Consider the following 10,181-nt stretch of genomic DNA (forward strand, 5'->3'; position numbering starts at 1 on the left):
TGACAAACCAGACAAAAATAAGAAATGGGGAAATGATTCCCTGTTTAATAAATGGTGCTGGGAAAACTAGCTAGCCATATGTAGAAAGTTGAATTTGGATCCCTTCCTTACACCTTATACAAAAATTAATTCAAGATGGATTAAAGACTTAAATGTTAGACCCAAAGCCATAAAAGCCCTAGAAGAAAACCTAGGCAATACCATTCAGGACATAGGCATGGGCAAGGACTTCATGTCTAAAACACCAAAAGCAACGGCAACAAAAGCCAAAATTGACAAATGGGATCTAACTAAACTAAAGAGCTTCTGCATGGCAAAAGAAACTACCATCAGAGTGCACAGGCAACGTATAGAATGGGAGAAAAGTTTTACAATCTACTCATCTGACAAAGGACTGATATCCAGAATCTGCACATAACTTAAACAAATTTACAAGAAAAAATCAAACAACCCCATCAAAAAGTAAGTGAAGGATATGAACAGACACTTCTGAAAAGAAGACATTTATGTAGCAAACAGACACATGAAAAAATGCTCATTATCACTGGCCATCAGAGAAATGCAAATCAAAACCACATGAGATACCATCTCATGCCAGTTAGATTGGCGAACATTAAAAAGTCAGGAAACAACTGGTGCTAGAGAGGTTGTGGAGAAATAGGAACACTTTTACACTGTTGGTGGGACTGTAAACTAGTTCAACCATTGTGGAAGACAGTGTAGTGATTCCCCAAGGATCTAGAACTAGAAATACCATTTGACCCAGCCATCCCATTACTGGGTATATACCCAAAGGATTATAAATCATATGCTATAAAGACACATGCACACATGTGTTTATTGCTGCACTATTCACAATAGCAAAGACTTAGAACCAACCCAAATGCCCACCACTGATAGATTGGACTAAGAAAATAAGAACATATACACCATGGAATACATGCAGCTATAAAAAAGTATGAGTTCGTGTCCTTTGTAGGGACATGGATGAAGTTGGAAACCATCATATTGAGCAAATTATTGCAAGGAAAGAAAACTAAACACCGCATGTTCTCACTCATAGGTAGCAATTGAACAATGAGAACACCTGGACACAGGAAGGGGAACATCACACACGGGGACTGTCATGGGTGGGGGGAGGAGGGAGGGATAGTATTACGAGATAAACCTAATGTAAATAACGAGTTAACGGGTGCAGCACACCAACATGGCACATGTATACATATGTAACAAACCTACACCTTGTGCACATGTACCCTAGAACTTAAAGAATAATAATAAAAAATAATAATAATAAAAGAATCAATTTTATAAACATGGCCTTTGTCCCCATATTAAGGTATAGACTCAACACAATTCCAGTCAAAATTCCAACAGCTTTTTTATAGAAATTGGCAAGCAGATACTAAACTTTATATAAAAATGCAAACAACCTAGAATGGCCAAAGCAATCTTAAGAAAGAAGAACAAACTGAAGAAAAAATATTGCCTGATTCTAATGGTCACTATAAAACTATAAAACCAGAGTAATTCATATGGTGTCATATTGACATAAGTATAGAAGAAAAATGGAAAAACAGAACAAAGTAGAATCCAGAAATAGGTGGGCTAGACAATAATTTTTAAGTAGAATTCATGAAACACTAAGCATAAAGAAAAATTATGAATTGTGCACTATAAATATTAAAATCTTCCTATTGAAAGACATTTAAGAAAAAAAAGACAAGCCAAATTGAAAATAAATTAGCAAGATTTCACAAATCAATAATGAAAAGACTGACAACCCAATTAAAATGGGAAAAGGATTTAGATGGATACTTCAAAATTGTGTATACAAAGAAAAGAAGATATACAAAGGAAAAGATGTTAATCATTGACATGGATGAAATATAAATTAAGACCATGAGATACCACTACACACCCACTAGAATAGTTACCACTAAAAAGACTGACTGCCAAGAGAATGAGGAGCAACTGGAACTCTCATATACTGTGGGTGGGGGTATAAAAGGGCAGAACCAGTTTAGAAAACTGTTTAGCAGGGTTTTTGTTTTGTTTTGTTTTGTTTTGTCTTGTCATGTCTTGTTTTGTTTTGTCTTGTTTTGTTTTGTTTTGTTTTTGAGACAGAGTCTCACTGTGTCGCCAGGCTGGAGTGCAGTGGTGTCATCTTGACTCACTGCAAACTCCGCCTCCCCAGTTCAAGCGATTCTCCTGGCTCAGTCTCCTGAGTAGCTGGGACTACAGGTGCACACCACCACGCCCAGCTAATTTTTGTATTTTTAGTAGAGATGTGGTTTCACCATGTTAGCCTGGATGGTTTCTATCTCTTGACCTCATGATCCACCCGCCTTAGCCTCCCAAAGTACTGGGATTACAGGCATGAGCCACCATGCCCAGCTGCAGGTTTTTAAAATAAAATTATACATACACCTATGTCTAGCAATTCCAGTCCTGGTTATTTATCAAAAAAAATGAAAATTTAGACCCATAAAAAACAAGCAGAAAAGTATTGATTGCAGCTTTATTTATAATAGAGAAAAAAATGTAGGGGAAATAGATGTCTGTCAATAGGAGAATGTGTAGTGACCTGAAATCCAAGTGAAGAAAATATTTTAAGGAAGAAGTAGTAATCAGCTGTATCAGTTGCTGATATTTCAAGTTATATAAGAACTGAATTGACCACTGAATTTAGGTAAGTCATAGGAACCTAAACAATATTAAATAACTTAAAACAAAATACAATCTTTAAAGGTTTTATTCAATGTCAACTACTTCAGTTGGGAAGAATTGCATCACAATCAATTTTGCACTTTTCTGCCTTGTGTTATAACTTCACTGCAATACACATTTGTGGTAAATAAGAAGTATAATGTTCTTCCTAAAATTAGCTAATATACTCTTAGCTTTTATTATTTTATTATTTTTATTATTAAATTTATTATGGAAATTTGTTATTTCCATAATAACACATGCATTTTCCTAATTATTATAGTATTTTCATATCCTTAATATTCAGTGTCTGTACAAATAAATTGGCAGGTTTCACAATTATCAATTTTTCAGTATATCCTTCTAACAGTAATAAGTTTACACTATACTCCCAAGTGACTCATGGTGATTTCAACATGTAAAGCATATGATGAGATGTTTTCATTTCATTATAGATGTATGCTTACTTATATTTGAAAGTGAAATTTTTAGGTAATATAAATTCAAATAAAATTGTTGTTTTTTTACCCATATGGTTATGATGATAAAATAGTAACTTTCATGAACACAAAACATGCCAGAAAGTACTATAAAATGGATACGTAGCTGTCTGGACTTTGTAAAATCAAGTGGGCAGAGCAGATTCAAGCTGAATACTTATGTAAGTATGAAATTTGGCATCTTTTACTAGTTCAAAACCTAAAAAAGAAAAGAAATTGCAAATAACATATAGGTTAAAGAAGAAATCACACTGAAAAGAACAAAAAAAATTAAGAATTTGAATTTCAAAGAGGATAGGTAGTTTACACAAAGTCACACAGCTAATCAATATCCAATTCATATTCAGTATATAATTTTCAGTTTTTAACTATTATAAAACATTGCCTCTGTGATTCTGAAAGATGCCTTGGCCTACGTCTTTAGGTCCACTCAACAACATCTGAAGCTAGCCAGAATTTATCTTAATCTATTAATAAATTTTCCAAAACAATTTGAATAGAAGCTCAGGAATCACTCACATCTCCCACTAGAATGTAAGCTCTATGAGGGTTGGGACCTGGCTAGCCATGTTTATTCACCTCCACATTCTCAATGTCTAGAACATTTGGTACATATATTGTTTTCTTGATAAATATGTATTGAATGAGAGAATAAAAGAAAAATTAAAATTTGGAGATTTTATCTGTTGTTTGATTTTTGTATCCCAAACTCTAGTCACAGAAATAATTATATCTCAAATCACAACTATCTCAGTGTTTAATAGAGATAAGAGCAGCATGAAGGGCCATTACAACAGAAGAGATTTCTATCAATATGGAACAATAATATAAGATGTGTAAAAAAATAAAAACCTGTATGGAATATTCTGGGGAGAGTCAGGTATATTCTGTTTATGTTTTAAAGGCACTGTTATGGGTTGAATTGTGTTCTCCTCTAAATGTATATGTTGAAGTCCTAACCCTAGTACCTCAGAATGTGACCTTATTTGGAAATAGGGTTGCTGCAAACATCATTAGTTAACAGGGTTCATACTAGAGTAGGGTGGTCCCCTACTCTAATATGACTGGTGTTCTTCTAAGAAAGAGAAATTTTAGACACAGATACACACATAGCGGGAGTGATGTGAAAATAAAGGCAGAGATTAGGGTGATACTTCTACGAGTCAAGGAATCCCAAAGATTGTCAGTAAATCACCAGGACCTGCCAAAGGCATGGAACAGATGCTTTCCTGAAAGTCCTAAGAAGAAACCAAACCTATCCATACCTTGATCTCAGACTTCTAGCCTCCAAAACTGCAAAAGCATAAATTTCTGTTGTTTAAACGACCCAGTTTGTGCTACTTATTACAACAGTCCTGGCGAGCTAATATTGGCACCATAAGGATAATCAATTACACCCACTGGGCTCTTAAACCATTGCTACTTGATCATCTTTCTATAGCAGGTGGTTTCACATCTATGGAAGATGTGAAATGTCATAATAAAAAACTTGAGCTAAAGCATCAATGAATGGTTAACTGGACGACCTTTAAATACCTCCAACTTTGAATGTTTATAGTTCTATGGTTCTAAGATTATATCTCTCTCTGGGGTCATTATTCAGAAGAGAAAAATGGAGTATCAGTTCCAGCAAAATTTCACTAAGCACTTAAGAATACCACCCATCAAGGATTGTCCTCTTTTGAATTGTTTTCAAAGCATTTGAAAGTGGAAAGTGGCAATTCTTGCCTTCAGTACTCACGATATATGAATACAAGGATAAATGACAAAGCAGATAACCTTATAATATTTATGCCTTGTTTTGTCCCATGTATTTGGGCTGGATGCATTTTCAAGGAATCTATTAGCATCCTGTAGCGCCCTTTCTTCCCACACTTCTCAAGGGTCTGATTTCTGCTCTCGGCATCCTCAGTTCTCAATACGCCCCTGAATCCAGAGGATAAGAATGTTGATAAGAAAAACCCCGGAGCCCAGTTGTACTAAATGGAATGTTACAGAGCAGTCCTCCACTGGGAGCCAGAATAACTGTATTTTAATCCTTGTCAATATTTGTTACAATAAAAAGGATTCTCTCTGAACCCCAGTTTATTTTAACACTTTATGACACCTTTTCTTATGCATCCTTACCTACCACAAGTCTTTGAGTTCTTTGAGGACAAGAACCATCACTTTACCTTATTCCCTAGCATAGTGTGTGTCTGGTGCTTTGTCTGGGAATGGAGGCATAAACATAACACATATTTACCTCCTAACATGTAAATTAATATTAATAGCACATGATAAATTTTCATAAAGCATTAAGACAATGTGTCACTAATGCACAAGGATTCATCAGGCTCAGGGATGCTACTTTGTGCTTCTCCTCGAAAATCAGCCTAACATCTGAAATTGACTTAAGGGACCCTTCTTCAAATTTGCTACATTTTTCTGTGCATAACTATATCAATGCATATTTACTACATTTTCTTGAAATTATCTCTTTATGGTTCCTTTTTCATCTCATTATGTACTTCTGAAAGGCAAGGATCTTTTTTTTTTATTTTTGTATCATCCAGCATGTATATCCCAAGTCCTGAAACTTTATAGGTGCTGAAAACGACTTTCTTAACATATGTTTATTGTTTCTCAAAAGGAGAAAGAGAATACATTTTTATCTACAAAATACCTGCAGAATATCCTGATGATAATGCTACACAGACATTTGAAACACAGAATAAAAGATCATAATGGACTCAGAAGTCATAGAAATTGAAAAAGATGGCCCAAGGATGCTCCCTACTGTTCCTTTCAGATTCTACCTTACATAGCACCTATGAAATTCCTTCCTTACTGACTTCCCCTTGATTTGTTGGTTGGTTGTTCAACTTCCACCTCCTCTGTATATCCTGCTGTATTATATGTTTCTATATATATTTTACAATAGTTAGATCATGTTATATAAACCTCTCTGCATTTACTTTCCCTATGTAACAAAATACCCCCTATTCAGTTGTTTCCCTATGTAACCTATCAACGATTACATAATATTTCATAGTACTTGTATTAATTAGGGTAAATAACTAAACTGCTATTAAAGAGAGATCTCAAAATTGCAATGACCAAAAACATGTTTATTTCTCTTTCATCTAATAGCTCCAGCCAGTTTTTTTCCCCCACCCACATGTACCTTGTTTCATACAGTCATTCAGGGCCCCAGGCTGATGGCAGTTCTAGCATCCTCAGCATATAGCTTCCAAAGTTGCTCTGGGCATTCCCATTCCCACCCTGAACTGAAGAAATAGCATAAAGGGGCACATGCAGGTGGTGTATGGTCAGTCCTGAGATTGACACACATCACTTCCATTCACTTTCCATTGGCAAGAACTGATTTATAAGGCCACACATAGATGCAAGGGGACCTTGGAAGATCAGCCAGTCACATTCCAGCTATGATTTGACTACTATGGAAGAAAAAGAAGAGAATAATTTTGGTGGACAGTTAGCAATTTTCACCCTAGTGTGGATTTACCAAAGTTTCTTCAAATTTCTTCTTAATGATGGGTCTTTATTTCTTATTTGTCCTTACTTACCAGTGTTTTTATTTATATGAATTTCAGGAAATGAAAGTAAGATTCAATAAATCTGGTCATGTTGCCTTCCCAAGTGTGCTGTAATTCTTTGCATTTCCACTACTGACGTAAGTGAGAGAGCTCCCTTTTCCCCATCATAACTCTACCAGGAGTAGGCACAATCACTATTTTTCTTTTGCCATTCTATTGAGTATAAGATAACACTTACTGTTAACTTGAATTCACATTAGCTGACCACTAGAAACCTTTAGACTCTACAACATATTTACTGGTCATTTGGACTACTATTCTCTTAATTCACTTTTTATATCCTTTACCTATTTTCCATTAGGTTATTTATCTTTCTGTTATCGGTTTTACCTCATGGAATGTATACTTTTAAAATGAAAAGAGATTTGGTAGCCCTAAAATATGCATATTTCAGTTTATTTCTTCCCTCACCCTCTCCCTATTTCATAAAAATCATCAACCTTAATATATTCCAAAGGATAATGTTTCAAATGTACCAGGATACATCAAAGTTTCCTTAAAAATTTCAACATTTAATCTTGGGGTTAACCTGTTCTTTAAAAATAGTATAATAAATACTGCATGCTGATATTTCCTTTAACAGTTTTAAAATAGGCCCATAAGCTAGGCATCAGTAAGTATCCTTTTGTCAAAAAGTACAAAATCCCCTGCCTGCTAAGGCCCCACTATGCCAAACAACACATTGTAGAAGAGCTAATTCATCTGGAGAGGAAAGTGCTCATCGAGTAAATAAAACACAGGGCCCCTAGTTCAAGTAGAGTGTGATTTGAGATTGATATGCTAGGCATTTGATGGGCTTAATTTGTTCCCCAGTGATATGTAATCAGCATTACAAAACCTCTCATGCATCACTGGGATGAATTTGGATAATCTTCAAATCAGCACTCAGAAAAACCCCTAAGCAGAGTATATCGTAAGACTGAATAATTATGTCTACCATTCTTCAGAAATCTCAGAGAAGTCTGCAAACAATAATTAAGCCCTAGAACATTTATAAGGCATGGACAAAATATTATTTTCTTTTTATACACAAAGAACAGGATGAGAACAGTTAAATGATTAAGTGAAAGAGCTGAAGATAGAATTCCTGAAGTTCTGATGTCAGGGTAATAATTTAGCCACTAGACTTTTCTTCTCTTCTTGTTATTCAAAAGATAGGTCTCCTCAGGTCCTGGTTTCATAAATGCAAGCAGCATAAAAATCTTACACTGGGGCTAGTCAGCAGATAAATACGATACTTTCACTTTACTGAGCAGACAGACCTTACTCTTCAAAAGCCTAGGCTGTAACACAAAAGAAAAGGTGATGAAAAAATAAATCAAATCTTCCTTTTTGTAAAACTTCTTAAAATAACTGCTTTTGAACATATGACAAAATTGTCAAATTTTAGATAAAATTAGCAGCTGGATTTGGAAAATTTCACTAAAGTGTGAAAATCATTATTGTTGCTTTATCAAGGCAAAAAAGGGGCTATTTCTGATAGGCTGGCAGAATTCAAGTATAAAGATTCATTTCTTAAAATGTATATGACTAGTAGGAGAATAATTTCTTTGAGTCATTTTAGTTGTGCCATACTTATTATAACAATTATCATATATAATTAATGGATTACATTATTAAGCATAGTAAAAATAAGTATAACAACAATATAGATGTCTATGTTTTATTTCCACATTTTACAAAATATATAAACATTGAACAAATGTTTGTTTAGTTTTTGGCATTTTAGTATTTAATTCTTTTTTCTTCAATATATATTTTTGGGGCTGATGAAAGAAATCATTTTTTAAATCCATGAAAGATTTTCAGAATGGTACTTATTTCACTGGGTAGCAGAGAATAACTGTTGTAAGCTCTGCCTCCAAAATATATCCTGAATTATGTGCTTTTTTTCCATCTCCAACAATCTCACTCTAGTACAAACTCAGCTTACCTGAACAACCAAAGGGCAATTGGTCTTCCTGTCTTCACTCTTGCTATTTTATAATAAATTTTCCCAATACCACCCAAAATGATATTTCAACAAGATAAATCTGACCATACCACCACAAACTTAAAACTTCGACTTTTCCCCATTGAACTAAAAATAAAATTTCCACTTCTTACCATGAGCTCTGAAACTCTATATAATGTTACCACTGTCCAACTCTACAGCTTTATTTTTTTACCACTCTCTCCCATGCTCACTATTCTTCAGCCACGCCAATCTTCTTTCAGCTCCTGAAACACATAAAGTTATTTCTCACCTTTGAATATTTACACTTGGTTCTCTCTCTGGAATTCTGTCTCTGAATGGTGACCCCTTTAGTCATGTCAGATCTCAGCACCTTCTCAAGGACACCTTCCGAGGCTCCTTTATCAAATATTGCCACTTCCTGGCTCACTCTATCACATTAGCCCGTTTTATCTTCACAGCACTGGAATTATTTTAGGGAATTTCAGTTTTTTGCTTTCCTGTCACTACTGGATTTCTCCAGAATAATATTATATCCATGACAACAGGAATCTTGCCTGTCTAAACTGTATCTTTATCTTAGGTGCCTAAAACATTCTGGAAGATACGAGTTGTGCAATAAATATTTGGTGATAAATTTTCAAGCTTACTAGCATTTCATCACATCTATAAAAGAGAATAGTAGAAACAATCCAGTCTAAAGCACATGTGCAGCAATTTCCAATCTTCCTTTAAAACTTTCACTTTTGGGTATAAGCATTTAAGAAACAGAGAGTTCATTTATCTTACCCTACTAGCACCTTAGCCTGAACTTCTATTGCATGATTTCTAGATACATCAAAACCTCGTGTTCTTCCTACTTCCATACTCTTTACAATAAGTTCCACAAATTCCTTCACATTAATCTTTGAAATATATGTCATATATCATTCAAAACTTTCAGTATATCTTCTGCATATTAAATAAGATCCAGTTTCTTCATAATCTGCTTCCCAAGCTTCCAAAATCATACCTCACTATGCTCATATCTTGTTGGATTCCAAAATTTACATTTTGCTTATGCTGTTCATTTGTTCATGACCTGCTTTTATCCAAACCGTAGTAACTTTTAAAGGCTAAGCTATTTCACCAACTCACAAGACTTTCAACCTGTTCCAGCCACCACTGATCTCCGATTACTTTGGACAACACTTGCAGTGGTGATGAAGAATAATATCCTTATTATTCTTTTGATACTAACTTATTTACTGCTGTGTTTTATTACACAAATGTTTTATGCAACATTTTCTCATTCACTCATTCATTCATTCATTTGGCATAAAGTAGTGCTAGTCTTATGCTGAATGCTAGGGATATATAAATATCAATACTCTTAAAGAAATCATTAATAACCTACTGGAAGTGAATAATGCATTATGC

At 34.5% G+C, this 10,181-nt stretch overlaps 1 long non-coding RNA gene across 1 annotated transcript in view; it reads right to left on the reverse strand.

Moving 5' to 3' along the window:
* Nucleotides 1-9,019, reverse strand: part of LOC108535729 (uncharacterized) — a 165,814-nt gene extending 156,795 nt beyond the window's left edge. Inside the window, exon 1 of the long non-coding RNA XR_001887312.1 lies at nt 8,915-9,019. This is a non-coding gene — a long non-coding RNA (uncharacterized LOC108535729). The remainder of the gene's footprint in view (nt 1-8,914) is intronic.
* Nucleotides 9,020-10,181: the final 1,162 nt, after the last annotated feature.

This window comes from Rhinopithecus bieti, unplaced genomic scaffold (genome assembly GCF_001698545.2).
Source record: "Rhinopithecus bieti isolate Rb0 unplaced genomic scaffold, ASM169854v2 scaffold_12653, whole genome shotgun sequence".
NCBI classification, from domain to species: Eukaryota; Metazoa; Chordata; class Mammalia; order Primates; family Cercopithecidae; genus Rhinopithecus; species Rhinopithecus bieti.